At 39.3% G+C, this 26,365-nt stretch overlaps 1 protein-coding gene across 1 annotated transcript in view; it reads right to left on the bottom strand.

Annotated features, from left to right (window-relative positions):
* Positions 1–26,365, bottom strand: part of LOC145415945 (uncharacterized) — a 159,078-nt gene that overhangs the window by 81,384 nt on the left and 51,329 nt on the right. The gene's annotated exons all lie outside the window — the stretch shown is intronic.

The raw sequence follows: 26,365 nt of genomic DNA, 5'->3' as shown, positions 1-26,365 counted from the left end.
AAAGGACAAATAAATGATAAGTATCATGAAATTAGCACTATGTACAGTACATAAAATTAGGGTGCAGGTGGCTAATATTAACGACATATAGAGCCAGTTCAGTACAAATAACGGCTACATGTAAGTTGCATATTCGTCAGAAGATCTTCTTCAGCGAACCCCTCTGTTTACTTTGCGATTGGCATATAATTTTTCGGTTCTACGTATCCTGGACTGTTTTTGCGGACAGAAACCAAGCGCCCCAAGACGAGCATCGAATCCCAAGCTCCAGCTTGGACGACAAAAACACGGCTTTAGCCTCATTTATCCAAGCTTAACCTAACCGCAGCCTAAATTATCCTAACTCTAATTGGGCCATCCTAATTTTAACTCATTTCATGAATTTCCTAGGGATTTCGTGAAATCACTGGTTGAACAAATCCTCTGAAACAAGTATATATAACAAGGTATTTGTCTGGCCAGTATTCCTCTTCTCTGAGCAAGAAAAGTAGTTGCTATTTCATTTCCTAGACCTACTGGTGGAACAGCAGCTGCCATCCCAGGGAGAGAAATTAGGTTAAAGATGGGAGAAACACCAGCATTACTGCATTTCAGTTTCAGGCCAATTTTCCTTGATTTTGTCTGTCTTGTAGCACAGAGGCCCAACTACAACAGGAGATATGTCTCATGACATGCACAACATTCCCATAAAGCTATATCTTTCCTGTCATAACTGATTTAGAATAATTAGGTTTAGTTAGTTTAGGTTGAGTTCAGTTGGTATAACATAGGAGGAAGTCTAGCGGATAAATTTGTAGTTTTGGACAACAAAGCTTAATATAACCTACCAATATCCTAAACTGGCCTAACCTATCATAACCTTGGCTATCCAAATCTAACCTACCGCATTCAAAGCGTAATAATTGTGGGGAAACCCGTCGTGGGTGGATTTTCCGCTGTTGCATGTTACTGTAGTGGGTCTTTGCACCTCCAGGTTAGGTGCCATACCCTTAACACAATGAGGATTTGGTTTAATGCTCATGGGATAATATGGGGGAAAGGTGACTGACCTCCCCCCCCCAAAAAAAAAAACTTGTGCTATCCAAACCAAAGTTAGACTGCCATAATCTTCATTCCTAACCACATACTTCACAGTACTCACTTAGCAACCACAGCAACAAAAAACAGTAAGTTATAGCCTATAATGCTACAGGAAATCTGTGAAAATAGTCATTTTGTGAAATCACTAGTCATTCTGTGAAAAGAATCTTTAGACCAGGATGATTTTGGTTAGATTTCAGTTAAAGTCAGGTCAGGTTTGGTTAGATATGGCTAGGTTGGATCAGATTAGATTAATTTAGATTATGCTTTGTGCAACTTACCATAACGTAGTCATAACTTTTATTAAACAAACCTATGCAGACCAAACATTAACATTACCTAACCTAACCTAACCCTTCTTAAATATTGAAATTTAAGCTCACCTAACTACAACCTTCAATTATACTAATATAACCATGATCAACCCAAGTTAAAAGCCATTTCACAAACTAACTAGTTTTCATTAAAATTACATTTTCCACACATTCCCTGGAATATAAAATTTACTTGCAAGTACGCAACCTGACTTACTTCAGTCAGTAACTGTTAGGGTGAAAACTGAATATATTTTAATACTATTAATTGAAGTACTGCCATACCTCTAGCCGAAGCTGGTGGGTTAGGCTTACGCTAGGAGCGACAGATCCAACAGAAATCACACTGAACTGTAAATATATTGCTGAATAAAAATACCTACACTGAGCAAACTGTAATATTAGACACACGTTGGTGCAGCATGAATTATGGGTAAATGTATTGAAGAAACTGCATTAAACAGTACGTGCCTCTACCGCCAAGTTGATTACATCCACATACCACACATATTCCCCAGTTACGGCATTATTACTAGAATATGACATCTTGCTACCCAGTAACTACTTTTTATGCAAACCATTCCACTCCAGATAAGGTAATGAGGCAGTAATGACCTAAATACGAGCGAGGACCACCGCCCACATCATTCACGACTTGTTGTTGTTGTCCTGGAAGGGTGCCTTTAGATCGCTAGGGCTCCCCCGACCATGCTGGTCCCATAAGGCGCAAACGAGCCATGTTTTCCAATATGGCCGCACACAACCAAGGTTTTGAGTATGCGCCTTTCACGAAAAGGCGATGAGTAATGGCGCCTTCGGCACAAAAGGCGCCATTAAACTTTCTGAGTATCTGGCTCCTGGTCAGACACAAGGTACGAACCAACAACACAGCCGAGAGAGGTGTTTACCCCATTCCATGTGCAGTATGTGATAAGGCCTACATAGGTGAATTATGTGTCATTTAGATGAGTGAATAAAAGAACAAAATATGCAATGAGCCGGTGTGGCATTTAATATGCACTCCCCCAGATATTGTACTCCCCAGTCGTTATTATACGAATAATTTGCACTCCACCAGTCATTATTATACATTTAATTTGCACTCCCCTTGAATTACTCGCACTCCCCCAGTCAATATCATGCGTATAGTAAGCACTCCCTTTGTGAAATATATCTTTTTGTCCCAGTCATTATTATTTAAGGTGTATACAGAGTTAAGCTTTATCTTTTATTTTCATCTTTATTAAGAGATAGCCTACGTCAGTGTACATAGTAGTTTTATTGTTAAAAATATTTACACGCAAAAACCTAAGATGAAAATATACAATATGCAATGAAATAATTTTAACCCACAGAATATGACAACATAAACTGAAAATATACAATATGCAACAAAATAATTCTAAGCCACAGATCTACAAAGTTTACCATCAGTGCATAATGACTGTCATTTGCTTTGTGGTAGGCTGCTTTCCTCGTCTACGCTTCAGTGATTTAGGAAAAGGCAACAACACTCCCTTTTCAAAACATTCTATGAGATGCTGCCTAATTTTGCTATTTTCATACTGGGACATTGGATTACCATCCTCTGCTAAAAATTCGATAGCTTTTGCAATTGCATACAGTCCACGGTCATAACTATTCGGCTGCTGATCACAATGTATAAGATAAACTTCTAGGCACCCATCTTTGGCAAGAGATTCATAGCGAGATTTCAATTGCTTTTGTGCAGATTCAGTCAATTTTGGGGGTGTCATACTATCGGCTACCTCTATCCTCATTCTGACCGTTGAAGAGGTGAACCAGTGATTCCGATTTTCATCAAAGTGAATTTGTACAGTATTAAAACCAGATGAATCAAACCAGCTTGGCCTCTGTGCAAACAGTGTCGTGTCCAGTCCTCCTGCCACAGGATACTGCTTACGTATTAGAGTCTGTGCAGTATCTATAATCCTATCATTCAGCAAGTCATTATTTATAATTACATTTTTGTCATTCTTTGTCTGTCCAAGAGAAGGTATCCACATTCGAGTAAGTGTCTTTGTCTCTGTACTAGCCTCTGGTTGATCATTATCACTTACTGGTTCATTATCGCTCCTTTGAACAAATGGCTTTAGATTACGTAAATTTTGTTTCTTTTAAGCTCTACATCTGATGATGAAAGCACACAAGTACTGTTATCCAATAATCTTTCAATTTTGAGGGGACCACTCCATGGAAGTAAATGCTTATCGCCTTTCCTCTCCGCACGTTTAAATTTTTTAAGAGAACAAGATCTCCAGGCTTGTAACTATAAGCTGTGTCGTGTCGTTTGTTGTGATTCCGTTGTTGTTTAGCTTGTGTTTTCTGAATATTTGCATTAGCACTTACTTTGCAGTGCTCGCGAATGTCTTGCATGGTTTTTGCCACTGTCACCACATAATCTTCATCAAACTCACATGTTGCTGACTGATTCCGTATTCCATACTTAATGTCCACAGGGAGTTTGGGTTCACGGTTATAAAGAAGGAAAAATGGAGAGTAACTAGTTGATCTATGAACAATTGTTCTGTGAGCAAATAGCACTCCATTAAGACGGGAACCCCAGTTGTTATCACTTTCAAGTATTTTCAATATTTTTTCCTTTATTGTCCTATTCTGTCGTTCCACAAGACCATTTGCTTGAGGATGGTAAGCACTAGTCATCTTTTGCTTCATCCCAGTAAGCTCATGCAAAGTTTCTGAAACCTGGTTAACAAATTCCCGACCCTGATCATTTATTTGTATATCAAAGCATGAATGCCTCGTTATAAGTTCAAAGAAAAATTCAGCGACACTGGAAGCATCTTTCTGTTTCAATGGTTTTGCTTCAGTCCATTTTGAAAAATAGTCAATAGCAACAACTATGTATTTGTAACCATCGTTTTCTGGGAGTGTGCATGTCTATACCAATCTGCCTCATGACCGTATTAGGAACAGGTACCGAGTGCAGCTCTGGTGCTTCAATCGATGGTTTGAGGTTTACTTTTTGACACTGAGGACAAGCCTTGATATAAGTAGACATATCAGCTTCAACTGAGAGCCAATAAAAGCGTTTTCTGACTAATAATTAAATTGTAGCTGCGATTCCATGAAGTGCACGCATACTTCGAGAGTCCTTGCTTTCTCCAGATCCTTCATGAACTTCTTGAATCACATATTTCACTTCCGCTTCGTTCCACAAAACTTGCACCTTCAGTGGATCACCATTTTTCTGGTTTCTGTTGTAGTGTAACTTGTTATCGAGAATACAAAACGCTTTACAAGCACGACGAAAATTAACTTTTTTCCTTTATCAACTAAACCATCAGGATATGCATGACTGCTTAAGAAGGTAAAAATATCTTCAGATGCATAGTGCTTGCTGCTGTGCAAATCCATGCTCATTGGTGATCCCGTGACTGTATCGGCCATCCAACCTGTGGAGAACACAGAGACTATGGAAGAGATAATGAGACTACAGACATAATGTTATTCAATGAAGGATTCTTTGTTTTAATATACAGTATCTTTAGAATTCTATTATTTAATCCATCACAGATCTCAATAATTTTGAAAGTATCATACTACGTGTACGTACCTAGGACAGAATGAGAGGAGTGCACTGAGCGATATATCCTGCTCGACTGACCCCAGTGTTGGACAAGGACAAGCTCGGACAAGGTCATCTCTGTGGAGACTCTTCAGTGTTTCGTGAGACTTGTTCGATATGGTATTGAAAACAGATAGTAGTAGGGAATTCATTTTCAAAATATTAGAATCGAAAGGAAACGTTATCAAATTCGAAATGAGGTCAAGACTGGGGAGTGCATATTATTCAGAGGGAGTGTATATTACACGTATAATATACACTGGGGGAGTGTAAATTGTATGTATAATAATGACTGGGGAGTGCAAATTATACGTATAAAAACGACTGGGGAGTCAAAATACAGGGCAGTGCATAGTAGACGTGACACCAGTACAGCACCACCAACGCATGTGTAGCTCTCAGATTTAATACAGGTCATGTAATGAAATGCGAAAATGAAAAGAATTTTGTACAAGGAGGCAGACTTAAAAAGACGCAAGTTTCTTGAGGCAGCAGTTATAGCATTTTCCAGTACCACTGAACGGAACAGCGGATCCTATCACCTATCAAATTTTGTGGTCAAATATTTTGTCAAAAGGAAATCTTACTCACACCACCACCCCTAAACTCAAAACATCACCCTTCCTTCTTTCCAGCCCCCTTCCCATCCATCTCCATCCCCCCTCTTCACTCAGCTTCATACCCACGTATACAACATTCGTGGGCACGGGCGCGAGCGCGCGCGATGTGACCAGCAATCCATTTCCCCTGTGACCTCAGCTTCCTTACCGAACATTCTTCCCTCTCCAAAAGGACTTCCCGCTTGTCAATGTTTCTTTTCTTTTCTTTTCGTCCTTGTGCCGTGATCTGTAATCCCTTTTCCCCTGGGACCTCACCTTCCGTACCCTACCTGCCCTCTACCACCCACCCACAATTACCTCTACCCCCCTCACCCCCCCACTGGCTTCTGCTATATATACGGGAAATATGGTGTATGAGCAGCAATTGTATTCTGAGGAAGCCGTGAAGCGAAACGTCAATACACACTGTTCCACATCAGTGTTTCTTTCTCCAGTACTTATCATTGATAATAATAATAATAATAATAATAATAATAATTATTATTATTATTATTATTATCATTATCATTATCATTATTATTATTATTATATTATTATTATTATTATTATTATTATTAGTAGTAGTAGTAGTAGTAATAGTAGTATATTATTACTATTATTGTTTCTATCATCATCATTGGTCAGCTCCATGCTCCCCTTATTGTTAGTCTCGTTATTTTTCTTTCTTGTGTTCGTTCTTGTTTAATTGTGACAGGCGCTCCTACCCCTCAGAACTAACCAATTCTGACAAACTTGGCAACAATGACCAACCTATGACCTAGTTGTGGCTGCAAGGCTTTAGTTGCTAGGCGACTTTCCGTTGCCTTGCAATGCCAAAACCTCTTTTTATTTTTTCGTACTTCTCACGTTTTGAGCTATAGAAGCATTACTAATGGGTGTAGAATGCTCTGACTTCTTAAGGTGTAAGTCATGAGGTCATTCCCTATCGGAAGTATACCATCCATTTTTCCGCTCCCTCCTCTAGTTTTTGAGTGGCAACCCTGCGAAGATTGGCCTCAGTATCCCCAGTAACCAGTATTAGTTTTCAAAAATGACCCTCTAGTTCCCCAGCAGCTGGCTGGAACTGAATGAAGTTTGCATGCTTATAGACTGATTAGTACTACAACTTTCTATTATACACTTACGTGCTACATTGGCCAGGTCAGGGGTCATAAGTCATCAAAATGGTGAAAATAGTTAAAGTTACGACTATACTCGCCCGAAATGCTAAGGCTCCAAAGATTATTTTGCCAGGGCCATGAGTCTTGGCTGGAATGTTGCACTGAGTTCCTCCAGACAAAAACGACATTTAATGTCAAAACTTACATCCACTCGGTGGCAGTGTCAACTAGAAGTTGTACCTCTGGTGGACCGTTCTATAAATTTCAAGCTTCCAAACTCTAGAGTGGGTGGATGGAATTGAATGAAACCTTGCGTACTTATGATGAGTACTACAAATGTGCTTTTTACATACGTAACCTATATCTGCCAGATCAGGGGTCAAAGGTCATCAAGTGCAGAAAATATGAAAAGCACTATACTTACTGCCTTGCCCGTGCGAACTACTTAGACTCTGAAGATTATAAAGCCAGGGTCATAATTCTAGGGTGGAATGTTAAAATGGAATACTTCCATGCAGAAATGGCTTTTAGTGTCAAAACTCACTTCCAGTCGCTGACAAAGCTTGGTCTGTTTAGAGCAGGCCCTTGTTGCCTACCAGCTTGTTCTAGCCAAATTGCGACATGCGCTTCTACCCTTAAAAATTAACCAATTCCGACCAAACCTTGACAAAATGAAGACCTTTTGCCTTAGGCAAAGTTTTGGTTTCTAGGCAATTATTCATTGTCTAGCAACAGCCGAAAAATCGTTTTTTCGTACTTTATATGCGTTGAGGTGTAGAAGCACTACTAATGGACGTCAAAAGTTCTGACTCCTTTAGGCATAATTTCGAGGTTATTCTCCATTGGAAATATTTTATCCATTTTCCCCTCTTTCCTCTAGTTTTCGAGTGACAACCCTGCGAAAATTGGCCTCAGCATCCCTTGCAGTTTTATTTAACTGTGGCAGGCACTTCTGTCTTTCAGAATTAATCTATTCCTACCAAACCTGGGCACAGCTACCAGCCTATGACATAGTTGTGTCAGCAAGGTTTTGGTTGCTAGGCAACCACTTGTTGCCTAGCAACGTCCCGCTTAGTTCCTCTGTGGCCGTGTGTCCTAAAATTGTTAGAACCCAATGACTTGCCCTAGCACCATTTTTTTTTTTTTTTAAAATTCCGAACATTGATTTTTTGTCTTACCAAATTGAAGAGAAACGTATGGCGCACCTGCCAATGCAATTTTTGCTTTACTAAAATCATCCTGTGCTTCACAATGAAGCACGAAAAATTTCGCAAAATGACCACTTACACGCTGGTGAAAACATACATAGGAGCGAGAAAACATCACACTAGGAAATATCATATTTTCTTCCCCCCCAAAAAAATTTCGATGGTGATGAAATGGTTTTAAATGACAAGATATATATATTACGAACAAAATTGGTACATAATATGGTAGATTTCATTATAAAACAAGTTGTGTTATGGTTTTTTTCCACATTTTTTTGTTGCTGTTTATTGTGTTTATACAAGTATCGAGTTATTTCTGTTGTCTGAGTGGTTTAGTTTGTGTCGAAAGAGAGGCGAGAGATGGTGTTTTTGGACACTAACAAGATAAGGGTCCTCCCTTTGTCTGTACAGGCTGAACCACAACTGCCTGTTCAGAGCTGGCTATCGTTGCCTACCGGCTTGTCCTTACTATCATTTTAATAATAATAATGGTAATAATAATAATAATAATAATAATAATAATCCATCCATCCATCCATCATCCAATCCTACATTGCCCCATGGGGAGCGTAGGAGCCCGGGGCTAGGCAGTTGGTCCCGACATTTAAAATGAGAGTGACCAGCATCACTCATCCCTGAGCGGCATTACATGAGCAATGAACCCCAACCATCCCTTGGATATAAACCTTCACCGGCTCAATCCGATTGGAGCACCCCAATTACCCACTAAACCACCAGGCGCCAAAATTTGGTTATATGGTTACCACCCAGCGGAGTAAATGGTTTCCTGGTCCACAGGAAACCATTGGGCTTGTCACTCAGTGTAGAGTCACCCACAGGCTGAAGGAAGTGGAAAGAATGAAGGAAAGAAAGACAGAAGTGAGAGTGTAAAGTCACTCGTAGGCAGACGGACAAGGAAAGAATGAAGGAAAGAAAGACAGAAGAGAATGGAAGGAAAGAAGGATGGAGAGGAAAGGGGAGACACCCGAGAGCAGCACTACATCAAGTGAGTGAATGGTGAGCGCCCCCACCTACCATAAATAATAATAATAATAATATTATTATTATTATTATTATTATTATTATTATTATTATTATTATTATTATTATTATCATTATTAGTGTAGGTTTATATCCAAGGGTTGGATGGGATTTATTGCTCACGCAATGTCAGTCAGGGATGAGTGAGGCTGGTCACTCTCATCTTAAATGTCAGGACCAACTTGCCTAGCCCCGGGCTCCAACTCTCCTCATGGAGCGGCATAGGTTTGGATGATGGATGGATGGATGGATTATTATTATTATTATTATTATTATTATTATTATTATTATTATTATAGTAGCTGTTTTTAGTTATTGAGGCATTTTTTCCTATATTACTTTCTGTTGCTCTGTTTATCTATTTGTCTGTGTATAGTGGTTGGCTCTTAAGTATCATCTGTCTACTGTTTTTGTATCTGTATACCTGTCTAAGTATGTATCTGCATCTGTGTCTAATTATGGATCAGTCAGTTTAAACTTTCTATCAGTCTATCTGCCTGTCTATGTCCATCTATCTATCTGCCTATTTATTTATATCTGTCTGTCTGTCTGTCTGTCTGTCTATCTATCCATCTGTCCATCCGTTTTACTCTTTCTGTCTGACTGGCGGTCTGCCTGTCGATCTATCTGTCTATCCCTATCTGTCTTTCTCCCTGTCTGTCTATCTGTCTAACCATCTATCTATCTGTCTGTCTGTCGTCTTTCTGTCTATCCACCCCAGCATGCCTTCCATGTTTAAGGTAAGTATTATGGCAGGTGCCATCATTAGCAAAGTAAAGGAAATGCCACAAGAAAACACAACGGTGTGTTATATAAGTTTCCTGTATGTTTTTCTATTCTTAGTACATTGTATATGTCTGCAGAATATCTCTGTATGCCTTTGAGCTTATCGTTTTTACTTTTCTTTTTGACATGTAATATCTCGCCCTTTTTTAAGTGCTTTACTGTCTGTTTTGGTTATCAATGTAGGATTTCTTTCATTTATTTTATTTGTGTGTGTGTGTGTGTGTGTGTGTGTGTGTGTGTGTGTGTGTGTGTGTGTGTGTGTGTGTGTGTGTGTGTGTGTGTGTGTGTGTGTGTGTGTGTGTGTTTCATCTATTCAGAATATTTTTTTATAAATAAATTTATCTTATGATGTAACAGACGTCATAAAAGATTTTGTATACCATAGTATAATATTGGTTCTAATATATATATATATATATATATATATATATATATATATATATATATATATATATATATATATATATATATATATATATAGTTCCTCTTTATTTTTCCCTTTCTTTTTCTCTCTCACCCCACTCATTGTAACCTAGATATTCACCCACTTTTTTTTTGTTTGTTTTTACTCTGACCTACCAGGATCCCTCGATTGTTTTTTTACTGGCATCCAGACATTGTGTCCTTCTTAGACTCTTCTTCCTTCTATTTCATATTTTTTTTCCTTTTTCTCTTTTCCTTTCTCTTCAGACTTTTAGTTTTCTTTAGTTTCATTCTTTCTCCTCTTCGTTCATTCTCTGTCATGTCTACCTTTCTTTCCAGACTTTTGTTTCTCTTATCTTTTTAATTTTCATGAATTCTTCACACACACACACACACACACACACACACACACACACACACACACACACACACACACACACACACACACACACACACACACACACACACACACACTCTCTCTCTCTCTCTCTCTCTCTCTCTCTCTCTCTCTCTCTCTCTCTCTCTTCATAAATTGCAACAGAACCCCTTCCGTTCCCAGTGACCTCCGGCTTAGCTTTGCACTAACTGGATTTCCTTGTCATTACGCCACATACACCAGTGTTTCTGTAATTATTGCTGTCTTATTTAGGTTCTAACATTTTGCTTACGAGTTGCTGCTTAGGTCACGTTTCTTTCAGGTGTTTCTCTTCTCTTCTCTCCTCTCTTCTGTTCTCTTTTCCCAGGATAGCATATATCTGGTGAGAGATGTAGCAGTCTTTCCAAGAATCTCTCCTTGCCCTGCAGAGATGCGTGGTCCATTCATCCTAGCTCGGGATTCACCCTTTTCATCTCTCTTCTCTTCTTTTCTCTTCTGTCTCCTGTCTTCTCTCTCTCTCTCTCTCTCTCTCTCTCTCTCTCTCACACACACACACACACACACACACACACACACACACACACACACACACACACACACACACACACACACACACACTTGTCATTGTATTCAAGTGACACGACTCCAATAATATTATTTTCCTCCAGACACTGAATTTCAGTGTTTTCTCGTCTTCATTACCTCTGCCGAGGGGGTTATGTTTTACCCCACGTTGGTTTGTCTGCTTTTTTGTTTGTCTGTTAGCAGGATTACTTAGACTCCTTTAAACGGATTTTGATGAAATTTTCTGGAAGGGTGGGCCATGGGCCAAGGAAGACTTGGTTAAATTTTGGGTCGAATCCGGATCCGAAGTATCCCAGTGGATTTCAGTTAAATTTTGTGGAAAGGTGGGCCATCGACCATGAAGGAACTGATTAAATTTGGGGACGGATTCTGACCCGGATCCGGATCCTCTATTCATGAATCCTGATCCTCTTTAATGGGAATGGCATTGGCGGAGGTATGCGCTCTGTGAGCGCTTTCTAGTTAAGTGTGTTATTTTCCTTCTGCCAGAAACTTTTATTTTTATTTTTAGTTCTAGCAAACGTTATACTATTTTATCCAGCTCAATATACCCCCTCGCAGTGAAGAGGTTACTTAATTTTACAGTACATCTAACCTACTTATATCCAAGAGACTGGGGCTGATCATTAGAAAATACCAGCAGCAGACCCCGCTGTTTGTTACGATAGCTCGGCACTTTATGATTTTGTTTTATTGCTTCAGCGTCTCGCAGAGTTCAAGCTGGAATGACCTTAGGACTTTATGCATAGGAGACCCCATAATTATGAATGACAGGAGAGCTTTATACTCCTTCGTTTTCTTCTTCTTTCTTGGACTTCTATTTCACTCTTTTTCTTTAATATCTTCATTTCTCTTTCTCGTTACTATTCTCTTTTTTCTATGTTCATCCTCTTTCTGCTTCTTCTCTTCCCCATTTTCCTCCTCTCCCTCTTCCTCCTCCTCCTCCTCCTCCTCCTCCTCATCATCATCATCATCATCATCATCATCCTTCCTCTACCTCTTTCTTCTTTTCCTCCTCCTGATCATCATTAACATCATCCTTCTTCTATCTCATTTGCCTCCCTCCTCCTGTTCCTCTCCCCCATCTGTTCTCCCTCCCTACCCCTTCCCTCACACACACACACACACACACACACACACACACACACACACACACACACACTCGAAAACTATAATGATCACACTGAACTACGAATACCACCCCGCCCACCATTACCCTCCTCAGGCATCCTTATGCTATATCATCATCGCATTTGCATCCTGACTGCGCTGCCTCATGCAGTGTCATGGGGAGCTCGATACCGTAATTCTGAGGGAGTTATGACAGCCCTTAAAGATGACCTACAGTAGTTGCTGTGTTGAGTTACATATATCCTTACTTTATTTAATTAAGACTTAATGAAAACTGACCTGACCTAACTTTACCCTATTAATCTTAGCTATTCTGACGGCCTAGCCTGACCAATTCTAATTCAGGTTAACCTATTTTTACTTAATATTATCTGACATGACCTGAACTAACCTAATCTAACCTAAAACAACCTAACTTAACCTAACCCAACCCTGGCTAGGCTAAGCTAAACCAACTTAGCCTTAATCTTTTCTATCCCTTTCTTATAGGCGATGGTTAGATATTTTTTATAGGTTCTCTATGGTCCAAATATTCCTTCTATTATCACTTTCTGTATACTCATTTGTGACCTAGCTAACCTAAGGCATTTCAACACCACTTACTGAATATTTTCTTCCTAGAACGATCACCGTTACCCTCCACGAAAAGAAGAGGTACCCAACTGGACAGGAGTTTTGAATTTTGATACCAGGCAGTTAGCAACCAGGCAACTGCATTGTTAACGAGCGCAGAGCCTTGTGGTCAAGAAAATTGGATTAGAGGTGAGTTGTGGGGTTATATGTTGCTGCGAGTTGCGTGTGAGATGAAAGAGGAAGTTTCGTGAGGTAGAGGTTTAAGTGGAAGGAAGGCGAAAAAAGATGGAGTTTATGATAAGAGAATATGTGAATGAACTACACAGAGGCGTTGAGGAAGCAATACAACTGCCGCATGCGAGTTCCGGGCTAGAGGAAGGTTCAAAATTTCTGCATTCCCTATTTTCGTTGACTTAGCTGAAATCGCATTTGCAATAAGAATATCTTGTGAAAATAGCACTGACATTACGAGTATGTCGAGGACATACTAAAAAATCTTATAGTTCGATTATAAGTAAATTCTGAAGTAGTTTCAGCTTCCTTGTAGCCGTAAAATGGCAAGTGGTCAGTCAGGTGGGAAGGAGGTGATGTGATGCAGTTAATTATGGTTGAGGTGGACTAGGTAAGGGGCTGATCGGGGATTATCAAGGGTTGTATGTTGAGTGAACAATCATATTTCCTTTATCCATTAAATCTGATAGTTCATCTTTACTAAAGCGCCTGGAGAAAGAGGGTATATTGTTTCCTTCAGCCTCCGTGTGTGTGTGTGTGTGTGTGTGTGTGTGTGTGTGTGTGTGTGTGTGTGTGTGTGTGTGTGTGAAGTCCATGTTCTTGCCGTGCTCTGGTTTATTTAGGTATCAGTAGAAACGTATGTATGTACATATATATATATACTTATCTCTCTCTCGATAGATAGATAGATAGATAGATATACAGTATATATATACATACATACATACAAACATACATGCATACATACTTACATGTACATACATACATACATAGTTAGAAATAGATGTAGATATACAGTAGATATACAGATAGATAGATAGATAGATAGATAGATACTGGTTCATCGTTAGTCCAAATTCGGTAAGAGAAATATAATGAGGATGAATTAAGTGGGACCCCATCATTCTCTCTCTCTCTCTCTCTCTCTCTCTCTCTCTCTCTCTCTCTGTTTCTCGTATAGCCGGGCTGAAATACTAATGACTTAACTTCTGAGGCGACATAGTGACCTTCAAGCCTGCATATTTTTGTGGGGAAATTATGCGACCTATTAATCTCTCTCTCTATCTCTCTCTCTCTCTCTCCCCCACTTTCCATGGGACTCCACTCACGGATTTTTCGTCTGGGTCTTATTCATTTAGCCTTAACCAATCCAAAGGGACTCCACAAAGCAGTGGACCTGGGAACAAAATCTCACCCCTTGCTGATGGCCCCTCCAGCATGGGTAACCCTGTCCTTCTGCTGAGTGCGGGAAACTCCCCCCATTGGTACGGTCCACCAAGTTTACAGGGCACGCAAGCCCCCAGCCACGACAAGGTGGTTCCCGTGGACACACACACACACACACACACACACACACACACACACACACACATACACACACATACACACGTAGGAGAAGAAGAGGAGGAGGAGGAGGAGGAGAAGGGATAACAACAAGAGAAATAAATGAAAAGAGGAAAAAGACAAAAATGGCAAAAGAAGGCATGAAAGATAATTGTCATAAAAAGACTTTGTAGTTACTCGTAGAGAAGTTATATATATTAGACTTGTGGACGAGAGGTTGTTATACTTGAGTAGCTTTGTAAGTAGATAATCTTCTTTCCCATTTGTCATGCAATGGCAGGAGAGGTAAAGAATAGTATGGGACTATTTTTATTTGTCTTGGAAATATTAACAAAGTCTCTAACACACGAGTGAAGTTAAGTAGAGTCCCGGGAGCTACCTCCCTGTCTCGCTCTGTCTCTCTCTCTCTCTCCCAAGTTGCTAAGCCCTTCTCCCTACTACCTGCCTGCTCTATGGCTAGCTTCCTTCTGAGCTCTCCCAAATTCTGGTGAAACAGGAGTCGTGTCACGTGTGTTCACTGTGGTTGGAAAGTTCTAGAAGCCTGTGTGTGAGTATGTGTGTGTATGGTCAACAAGGTTTGTTCACCTGGTGTATCGCTGACAAACTAACTGCATCATCTCCTGACTGGCTACTTCGTAATCTGTAATCAGCTTTTCCTCAATGTAACTTGCAAGATCATTTCCCATTCCCAGGCTCGCATAGAGCTGTCTGTCTATTTATCTATCTATCTATTATGATTTGTAAATATAATATGGACTCATAACATTGCTCGGTCCACGCAGCTGAAGGTCCTCCGACAGCAATTATCATTGACATATGCTAATCTATTAGTACATAATATTGATTATAATATTGTATACATATAATATTCATAGTAAATTGCAATGATTCAATAATATTACATTTTAAACAAGTTGTATACATATTTGAATAAATACAAAGTTTTTTTTTATGACATTTGGTAGCAGCGAACGTATACGAACCTTGTCTACGAATCAACAGTGAATTCCTACAAAATATCAAGATTGAAAACAAGAATACCTCTCACAACCAACATCTCACAACTAGCTCCTGATAGTATTCTCTCCAACCAGCCCCCTCCGTCTCCCCGATCATCACGCTGATGTAGAGGTGAAGAGGTCACAGGACGCCTTGCAAGTAGTTTAACAATATATTGATACAAACAATCTTGCAATTTCTACGACGAACCAACGAACTACAACCATCTACAATCAACTACAAGTAACAACTCTACGAGTCGTCTGTATAATCTTCTACACGCACCTACAAGTAGCAGCAGTCTTCATCCTACAAAGAGTAAATCACAAGAAAAAAGGACCAAGAATACATCGAGAAAGAAAAACAAATAAACAAACAAACAAACGAAGAGTGAGACACGACTCAACTCACAACCACCAGACCTCACCCTCCTCTCTCTGCTACATCCACCCAACCTCCACCGCTGACGCAGGAGTGAGGAGGTCAAGACGACGAAGCAAATACCAAGTCCATATTCACAACTCATCTTACTCACTCGTCTTCACTCAAGTTACTCATCACTACTCATTCACTCACCACAGCTACCAGTGTGGGAAGTCGACATCATCATGCGTGCTTGCTGAAAAGACGCCAAGTCAGTCAACTCACCACCTGCACCATCACTAACACAATTTCCACCACGGTAAAAATTAGTGAGTTACATAGTTACTTCATTTATACATTACACAGTGATAGACAATAAGCTTCTGCACAAACATATAAAACGTGCTGTATAGTTACAGCTTAAATACACATACTTACTTCAGTTATCTGCATAACTCAAACACTAAATAATCACCAACAATAAATATTCTACACTGTATATATTCATTCATTTATTATAACATTTATTTACTACCAACGAGTGTTACCATTTATACCTACATAAAATACGTGTTTCATACATACAGCTATACATTATTATATCTACAAAGTGATGAAGAAAATATACCATCACAGTTACTCAGTGAGCGATTAAAAGAACTGTATTAAACATTTATTAATTAAAGCTACCTAGTGGAAACATATAAATTAAGTTACAAGGTAAACTAGAGAAAAAAAATGGCCAACACAAATGACGTTAGCAAGAGTGAACATCTTCAACACAATCGTGAAGACAATGATTTCCACACAGTGCTGACACACATATTACCCACGATAGGTACAAGTGAAGAACAAGTCAGTGTATATAGTTAATACTGTATATAGTGTATATATATATTTTTTTATATAAAATAACAAAATATGGGACTATATAATATCATTTTCAGTAATATCTGTGCAATATAAACTAAACCTTAAAAAAGGGTCCCAAGGGATTTAACCAGCAATTATGCAACCATGAACAACACAGAAAAAGCGTAAATAAACGAAGAAAAACAAACTATAGAAAATCAATACATAAAAAATAAAGGGGAAAAAAAAGAAAGAAAAAGAAATAGAGTAAGATCACATAACAAACAAATGAAAATAAGTGTAGTTGTTACTACAAATGCCAAAATACCACATAAACTACAAACAAAAAAGCAAATTGTTGTCTCCACAAGCTAGTGGCATGACACATCATCACTATCATCGACCGCAGCATGACCGGATTCAATGTCACGACTGCAATTATTACAATTATGTAACTACAAACGATATGTAACAATTATGTAACGACAAATGATTGCATTATGTTACACTTGCTACAGTTATGTAACTACAAACAATATGTAACAATTATGTAACAGTTGCATTAACAATATGTAACTTTTATGTAACTTTAACTACAATTATGTAACTACAAACAATATGTAACAATTATGTAACAGTTGCATTAACAAGATGTAACTTTTATGTAACTTTACAATTATAAGGCCAACACAATTATGTACTGGTTGCATTAACAAAATGTAACTACAATTATAAGTCCAACACAATTATGCATTACCACAATATTATGTAACAATTCATAAAATATTACAATTATGTATTACCACAATATTACTACAATATTATGTAAAGTCATACCATTATACCACAATTCTGTATTACCAGAATCATCTTACAAGTTATATGAAATATTAGACATTACTAAACGGAATCCCTCAATATGTAATGTAATAACCCAGCAGTATTACCACTTGCACAATTATATGCGTATGTCTGTTATACATACACAACTTACAAAATGTCATACAACAACCATTGCATTTATTCAAATATGTATACAACTTGTTTAAAATGTAATATTATTGAATCATTGCAATTTACTATGAATATTATATGTATACAATATTATAATCAATATTATGTACTAATAGATTAGCATATGTCAATGATAATTGCTGCCGGAGGACCTTCAGCTGCGTGGACCGAGCAATGTTATGAGTCCATATTATATTTACAAATCATAATAGATAGATAGATAAATAGACAGATAGACAGCTCTATGCGAGCCTGGGAATGGGAAATGATCTTGCAAGTTACATTGAGGAAAAGCTGATTACAGATTACGAAGTAGCCAGTCAGGAGATGATGCAGTTAGTTTGTCAGCGATACACCAGGTGAACAAACCTTGTTGACCATACACACACATACTCACACACAGGCTTCTAGAACTTTCCAACCACAGTGAACACACGTGACACGACTCCTGTTTCACCAGAATTTAGGAAAGAGAGCTCAGAAGGAAGCTAGCCATAGAGCAGGCAGGTAGTAGGGAGAAGGGCTTAGCAACTTGGGAGAGAGAGAGAGAGAGAGAGAGAGAGAGAGAGAGAGAGAGAGACAGGGAGGTAGCTCCCGGGACTCTACTTAACTTCACTTGTGTGTGAGAGACTTTGTTAATATTTCCAAGACAAATAAAAATAGTCCCATACTATTCTTTACCTCTCCTGTCATTGCATGACAAATGGGAAAGAAGATTATCTACTTACAAAGCTACTCAAGTATAACAACCTCTCGTCCACAAGTCTAATATATATAACTTCTCTACGAGTAACTACAAAGTCTTTTTATGACAATTATCTTTCATGCCCTCTTTTGCCATTTTTGTCTTTTTCCTCTTTTCATTTATTTCTCTTGTTGTTATCCCTTCTCCTCCTCCTCCTCCTCCTCCTCCTACTCCTCGTCTTCTCCTACGTGTGTGTGTGTGTGTGTGTGTGTGTGTGTGTGTGTGTGTGTGTGTGTCCACGGGAACCACCTTGTCGTGGCTGGGGACTTGTGTGCCCTGTAAACTTGGTGGACCGTACCAATGGGGGGAGTTTCCCGCACCCAGCAGAAGGACAGGGTTACCCATGCTGGAGGGGCCATCAGCAAGGGGTGAGATTTTGTTCCCAGGTCCACTGCTTTGTGGAGTCTCTTTGGATTGGTTAAGGCTAAATGAATAAGACCCAGACAAAAAATCCGTGAGTGGAGTCCCATGGAAAGTGGGGCTCGATAGAGCTCCCGGCAGGCTCCTGCAACTCTGCTTAGTACAGTAGATGGTCGTCGTGAATCTTCATGCCATTATCACAGATTGGGCACCTTCACCGTCACACCAAATCCATTCACTGCATTAGCTCACTGCTATAGTCACCTCTCATTTCATCTCTCACCAAAAGATAAGACCTGTGGCGACAGGATAGGGTGACAGTGACAGGTCATGGATGTGACTGGAAGTTGCTAGCACGAGTCCTGTACTGTCGCGGTATTGGCCCAGTGGTCGCTGGCATGATGACATAGGAGCAGGTCATGCCCTTGGCAGCATCCAGTGTGACTAAGCAGCAGGAAACAGATGGCCAACTGCTTTCCCCTGACGGGAAGGTGCTTCATAAAGGTAAATCTAAACATTCGCTGCTCCACATCACCTTAGCGAATTGTTACGTCTGACAAGGCATCTCGCATTGCTGTCGAAAGACCAAAAGAATCCTTCTGACTCCTGCAACCTGTAATATACTACACAAACCTAGCTTGATACTGACCACAAAACACGACACCACCGTAAAACTGTCCTTACTGCCCATGAACTGAAAATATATTACACTGACATTGCTACTATGTCTGAGACTCGCCTTTCAGGAGAGGACAACCTAATAGCAGCAGGAGAAGGGTATATCTATTTCTGGAAGGGATATCCAGACAGTATAAGAAAAAACCATGGGATTGGCTTTGCCAAATGAACCAGCCTCCAACAGATTATCCAAGAAACACTTGTAGGTATATCAGAGAGGTTGGTGTCTTGGTGCATACCACTCTCTAAAGGCCGATATGCAAAGCTCATCAGTGCCTATGCCTCAAGGCTTGATTCTCAGGACACCATCATAGTTGCCTTTTATGACTCCTTGGATGGAACCATTTGTTCAATACCAGCTAATGACAAACTGATCCCGCTTGTAGATTTTAATGCCAGAGTAGGAAAAGATAATTATCTCTGGCAAGGCATTATAGGCTGCCATGGAGTTGGTAATGTGAACAACAATGGCCTTATACTGCTTTCCTTATGCTCAGAACACAGTCAGATCATCACCAACATCATTTTTCAACTTAAGAATAAACACAAGACCACATTCGTGCATCCATTATCTAGACATTGGCACCTAACTGACTGTCATTATAAGGAAATGAGATCAAAGGGAAGTTATTATAACCAGAGCAATGATGGGTGCTGAGTGCTTAACAGACTATAACCTTATAATCACCAAACTGCAGATAGTCATATGCCTTAATCCGCCCCGTCCCGTCAACATATGGGTACGTTGCAACATTTTGCATTTGCCAGTCCCAACGACGTACTGGTACGTCTTGCAATTGCAAGGTCCCTAATTTGCACAATTTTCAATTTTCGCATGTGATTTTTCATACATATACATGGGACATCTTCCTCTATTCCTCTACAAGATGCCAAGCAGGTACAATGCCTTACACTGCATAACCTCTCCCCCCATTGTCTCGACAATTCACCTGTTACCAGTGACCTGGCCAATAAAGACATTCAGGGCCAGAGTGATTCCCCAATCGAAGACAATGTGGAGGACAAAGTTTACATAGCATTAGAGGAAGGAACAGTCAGAAATGATGATCAGGTAATGTGGCAAACGAAGGTCAGGAATGGTGATGAGTTAGTGAGTGAAACAATGCTTATAATGCCTATAATACTGTTTGAAAACCAATATACTCTCATACTACATATAAATTCGTACCAAATATATAAATAAATACCGTTTATGAGTGGTGTGGAATAGTTATCCTCCCATAGAACTCGTTTTCTTTGCAGCCAGCCTGATAGAAAACCCTGTAAGGTAAGGAGGTACTCCTACCTGTATCGAGTATTTTAAACCTCAGGTGAGTGATTTCTCTATGAATTTTCGATGTTTCTCACCAAAAGCGGAGGTTTTAGCCAAAAAAAAAAAAAAAAATCAAAAAATGCTCGGGACTGGGGGGTGTCGGAGGTGTGAAAGTGTTCGGGACGTGATGGGTTAAAATGCACTGCAGACCATCCACCAAGAAACTAAACAGTAGTGGCTTAATGGATGTGGCAACTTGTAACACCTTCCATGGCACTATTACAGACAAGCTCTCTCACCATCACGATCCAAACAACAATGCAAGAAACCGACCGTAGATGCAGAGTGGCTAAGATTAAGACTGCTCCAGAGCACAGCAGAGGAAACCCTAGGCTTCTCCACTTGCTGCCATAAAGACTGGTTTGATTAAAATGCTGAGGGCATACATGACCTTCTTGCAATCAAGAATAGAGCAATAACACCTGGTTGGCTCATCCTAGCTCCTTAACCCTAAAAATTGAATTCCAGAATCTCAGAAGTTAAACCCAGATAAAACTGAGTGACATGGAGAACAAATGGTGGACTGAGCAAGCAAAAGAACTGAAAAGACTTGCTGATATTAACCTGTACCACTCTAGTGATGTAGATATACATCCCTTTCCAAAACGCCAGCAACATAGATCTACGTCCTACAGCATTCAGAAGTTAATGCAACCAACCATAATAAAATGCAAGGTAATAATATATCTTACTAATTTAAGACATATTTCCGCCATGCTTACAACACTGGTTTAGAAACACTGAAGGCTAGTGACAGTCTTTACAGGCTCACAGCCGCTCTGCTCTCTCACTAACCTAGAGGATTTCAGAGGTTAAGTGGTACCAACCTGACTCGATTCAACCAACCAACACCCTGACACTCTCTTCTTATAAGTGGCTTTTGAGATTTACTAGTACCTCTTCCTAAGAGACTCATTTATCTATTATACTACTTCTCAGCATTTTGTTCTGATTATGTTACTGATACAAGCAACACGATATCAAGAAGATATCGGCATAAAAAAACATAGAGGAGAATGTTATAATTCAGGTATAATTTACACATTAAACTGGTATGGTAGAGGTGATGTGAAGCCTTCTGTTCCACTTAGAATGCAGGCCTGCAGTAGATCCACATACTCACGCATTAGTGTACTGTAGCGAGAGAAAGAGAGAAAAAAAAACATGTTAAAACGTGATTCTTAAAATGTTATGATGGAAATATATGCAGAAACAAAGGATGAAAAAGCACAAAAACATGAACCCTTTTCGGATGATAGGAGATTCAGAGTTCTAAACCCATTACCACTCTTCACCAGCTACAAACGTTTTGTGAGTTGTGTCCAATGTAGTAATGGGGATAGAGATCTGACTCCTCTCATCCCAAATACTGTCTTGTTTTTTTTACTTTTAACATTTTTAGTTTCTGCACTTTTTCCATTCCTATTTCTTAACAATCATTTTACAATAACATATTAATTTTTTAGTCTTTTATATTTATATGAAAGGTAGTTATCAAACCCTTCTTACCTATACTTTAAAATAATTCCTAAGTGTATGATAATCAATACCGCAGTTAATGATACAATATTCGTAAAATGCTTGCTTGGAATGGGACAACACAAGTTTGTGGACTCTTACATCTTCCTTAAATACTCCAAGTGCTAGAGAAAGTTTTTAGGCTGTAACTCGAGTACTTTAGCTCAAATGCAACTCTGTACGAAAAAATGTCTCCAGTTGTTACGAAGCGTCATAGTATATAATACGCTCGTGTAAAGTCATAAGAAAAAGTATCGTTACCTCCAGAATGTTCGATGCGAAACGAACTTTAGCTGGACTATGTGGGCGGGTCCTTGCAGTTCGCCCCTCCCCTATCTAGTGTTGCCATATCACAATCCCATTACATGAGTTGGAATAATGAGCAAGAATGAGCAATATTGCGGGGATATATATAGGACGTGTTTGAGTTACCCTGAGCGCCCCGCCGGGGATTAATAATGAAACTTGGCAGGTTTATTATTTTCCTAGTATTCAACACTTATTATCTAGAGAATACAACAAATAAATTACTTCAGAGGGTATTAAATCTATAGGCATCGATTTTTTTTTTTTTTTTAATAATAGTCTAACAGGGGTGCACGAGTTAATTTGTTTGCTTTAGATGGGTGGGTAAATGCTTCAGATGGATGCTTCTGACGTCTAGAGACTGTTTTGGGAGCAGGGGGTGGGTATACAAAATATTAAAGCAATGAAACTGAACACGTATTATTATTTTCCTTCTACTCAACATTTATTATATGTAGAAGGCAATACATAATTTCACTATTACACTGAAATGTACTAACCTGGCTTGTGTCGGCTGAAGTACTATCATACGTCTGGCATGGGTGCACATGCTCATTGCCCGTCTGCATGTGTGTTGCCGGCTTCAGATCATTCGGTTATATTTTTATTTAATCAATTCGGTGCAGGATAATAAAGCTTATTGTCTCTATGCTGAGAGGACAAACGATCTAATTAGTTTTTATTACCTCTAGCACAAATTCTAATATCTGTGTCCCACATAACCGACATTGACGGGTTTGAGGTACAAACTTTCCTGTCCCGTCATTCCACAACACTTCGTCGTTGTGTCATAGTGCATAGCTCTGAAGGGTAACGATAGTTTCTTATGACTGTGCACCTTCTTGCTTTGGAGTTATGACTCATGATGAAAGAAAGAAAATGTTTGTGACCTGATTTCACGACCCAAATCAAAGTTTTCGGGGCTTTGCGAGTACCTTTGTAATTAAATAACAAAGGTCTACTACTCTGTATGCATAATGCTGGGTTTTGCGAGCAATTTAATGTGCACCCTTCAACTAACGTACATGATGCCATATTTTGAACATTCGCCACCCTTACAAAGGAGCTGCATCCACCATTACTGATATTGCTCCATATTTACAGTCGCCCTGTCAGTCAGTCAGGTACAATCACACAAAAAAAAAAAAAAAAAAAAAAAAAAAACTGTAGCCACTCCTTCTTACTCACTGGACTTTGACAATCAGACTTGTATTCTAGGTTTCATGAATCTTTTGTACCCTGCTCTCATAATTGACATTTTTCATCAGTGCCTTGGGAGATCATATTTAGATTTACTGTGTAAAATAATTCACCAAGGAAAAAATTTTGAGGAATCTCAAAAGATATTTTCAGCGTGACAATCAGCCTGATAAAGCACCAGCAACCGTCATTAATTACATTAATTGGCCAAGATCATTGTCATCAATATCGCTTACTTTGGATTCACCACGGTAATTTTCAAAATCCATGAAAAAAGCAGGTGAGGTGACAGGAATTTTGCTGACAATCGCAGAAATACAGTAGCCTAAGTTTGAGCCTGTTTGCTTTCTTTTGTATGTCTCATTGCTATATTCTTGGATCCCTGAATTAGACTACTGGGACAAAACTGCTAAGTGGCATCAACGGATGAATGATAATATGCACCTCAGTCCTGTACGTAACATTTAAGCCTCAATGGATCCAGCCATGAAACCGAAGAGGGGAAGCGAAAAGTCTTTAGTATTTGACGCCATATTACAAGTTGGCTCCACCCCTTACTCTTTCTAATTTTATAGCTTCTCCACTCACATTTTGTCTCCCATTCTACCTCCTACTGGAAATTGTTTTAACCTCTTACATACAGTAATCTCTTTCTCATTTTATTGAAACCACCATCATACGATTTCATTCAGCTAAATAGGAGACCTCTTGTTAGCAAAAACATGTAATTTGGTTTCTCATTAAGAGTTATTATTTTAACACCTTCCATTTCCTTGCTTTTTCCTATGTTCTTTCTTCTTCCTTCATTTCATATTTCTCTTGTATCCCTTATCCATGGATTTTTTCTTTCCTATTCTGCTGGCCTTCATTTAATTCACTTTTCTGCCTGAAAGCCCACCTTCCTGACCAACAACATCTCCCTCACTCAGCTTCCACAAGTTGCTTTCAACCTTCCATTTGTCATACTCCTGCATCGGTTCAAATATCCACCACCACGACTTTCTCTCTCTCTCTCTCTCTCTCTCAGCAGATATTATGACCTCACCCACTTTTCTCCCTTTAGGTTTCACTCTCTTTCAGCCTTTCTTCTTCCTACTTTGCAATTCACTGAAACTTCCATCTCTTCTTTTCTCACTACCTTCTCTTGGAGCCGACGCTACTTTTTTGTTTTAGCCTCTTCCCTCCTCCCTCTTTTTTTTTTTTTCCTCTCTCTTTGTCTGCCTCACTGTAAGTCTCTCGTCTTTTGTTTTTGTACCTGTTTTCTCATCTGTTTCTTCCCTCTATTTTTTTCTTTCTCATTAACACGCCCCTTCCCGACCACTTTTCCACCACTGATTCCCCCCAGTCCCTGCAAATTTTGGGAAAATTTTTGTTTTGCTCAAACCTCCGCTTTTGGTGAGAAACATTGAAAATTCATAGAGAAATCGCTCACCTGAGGCTTAAAATTCTCAATACAGGTAGCAATATTCCTTACCTTACTGGGTTTTCTATCAGGCTGGCTCCAAAGAAAACGAGTTTTATGGGAGGGTAACTATTCCACACCACTTATAAATGGTATTCCTTTATTTAATTGATACGAATTTATATGTAGTACGAGAGTATATTAGTTTTCACACAGTAATATAGGCAATAAATGCATTGTTTCACTCACCAAACACATCAACATACCTGACCTTTTTTGGCAACATTACCTGAGCATCATTTCTGACTGTTTCTTCCTCAAATGCTACATAAACTTTGTCCTCAACCTTGTCATCAATTGGGGAATCACTCTGGCCCTGAATTTCATACTATGGCACGACATGTCTTTACTCTGGTAACAGGTGAATTGCTGAGACAATGGCGTGTGAGGGAGGGGGAGGTCATGCGGGGTAAGGCATTGCCCCTGCCTGGCATCTTGTAGAGGAAGGTGTCCAGTGTATATGTACCAAAAATCACTCGCGAAAATTGAAAATTGTGCAAATTGGGGACCTTGCAATTGATTCGCGTTTATATACGTCAACGGGAGTGGCAGTGACAAAATGTGTGGACGTATATTCACGTCAATGGGATGTGGCTGGTTAATGTTTCTCTTTAATTCTTCTTCCCTTACCTTTCTCAACTGTATTTTCATCTGCTTCTCTCCCATCCAGTTATCTTTCTTTGCACTCCTATTTTTATTCCTTTTTCATTTGTACGTGGCTTAAGGTAAGAATATTCTTAGTCTCTGCCAAAACATTGATTGTAGTTGTTCTTAACGTCCCTTGGGCCTTATGGGTCTCATCCCATCCATTCCTACTTTTCAGACCCTAACTCTGACAAATCTTTGTTCGTATGCAGCTGTCACTTCTTGTATTTGCAGCTCAGAGTTCCACTTATATTCATCTATTCTGCGTACCCATCTCATCTTATTTTCTCATGCTGTTCTCAGTTTGTTTTTGCATTCTGTTGTTGTAGCTGCAACCTATGAATATGAACCGAGTAGACTGCAGTCAGTGGAGCCACTGTCTACATCGGTACCACCACATGAAGGTGTCCTTCTCCACAGTACAGTCATATGATTAGATAATCCTCAGTATTGCACACTCCATCTATT

This window comes from Coenobita brevimanus, chromosome 104 (genome assembly GCF_032717465.1).
Source record: "Coenobita brevimanus isolate Jiangsu-jjx chromosome 104, ASM3271746v2, whole genome shotgun sequence".
Lineage (NCBI taxonomy): Eukaryota > Metazoa > Arthropoda > Malacostraca > Decapoda > Coenobitidae > Coenobita > Coenobita brevimanus.
This window is presented reverse-complemented; position numbering and strand designations above follow the sequence as displayed.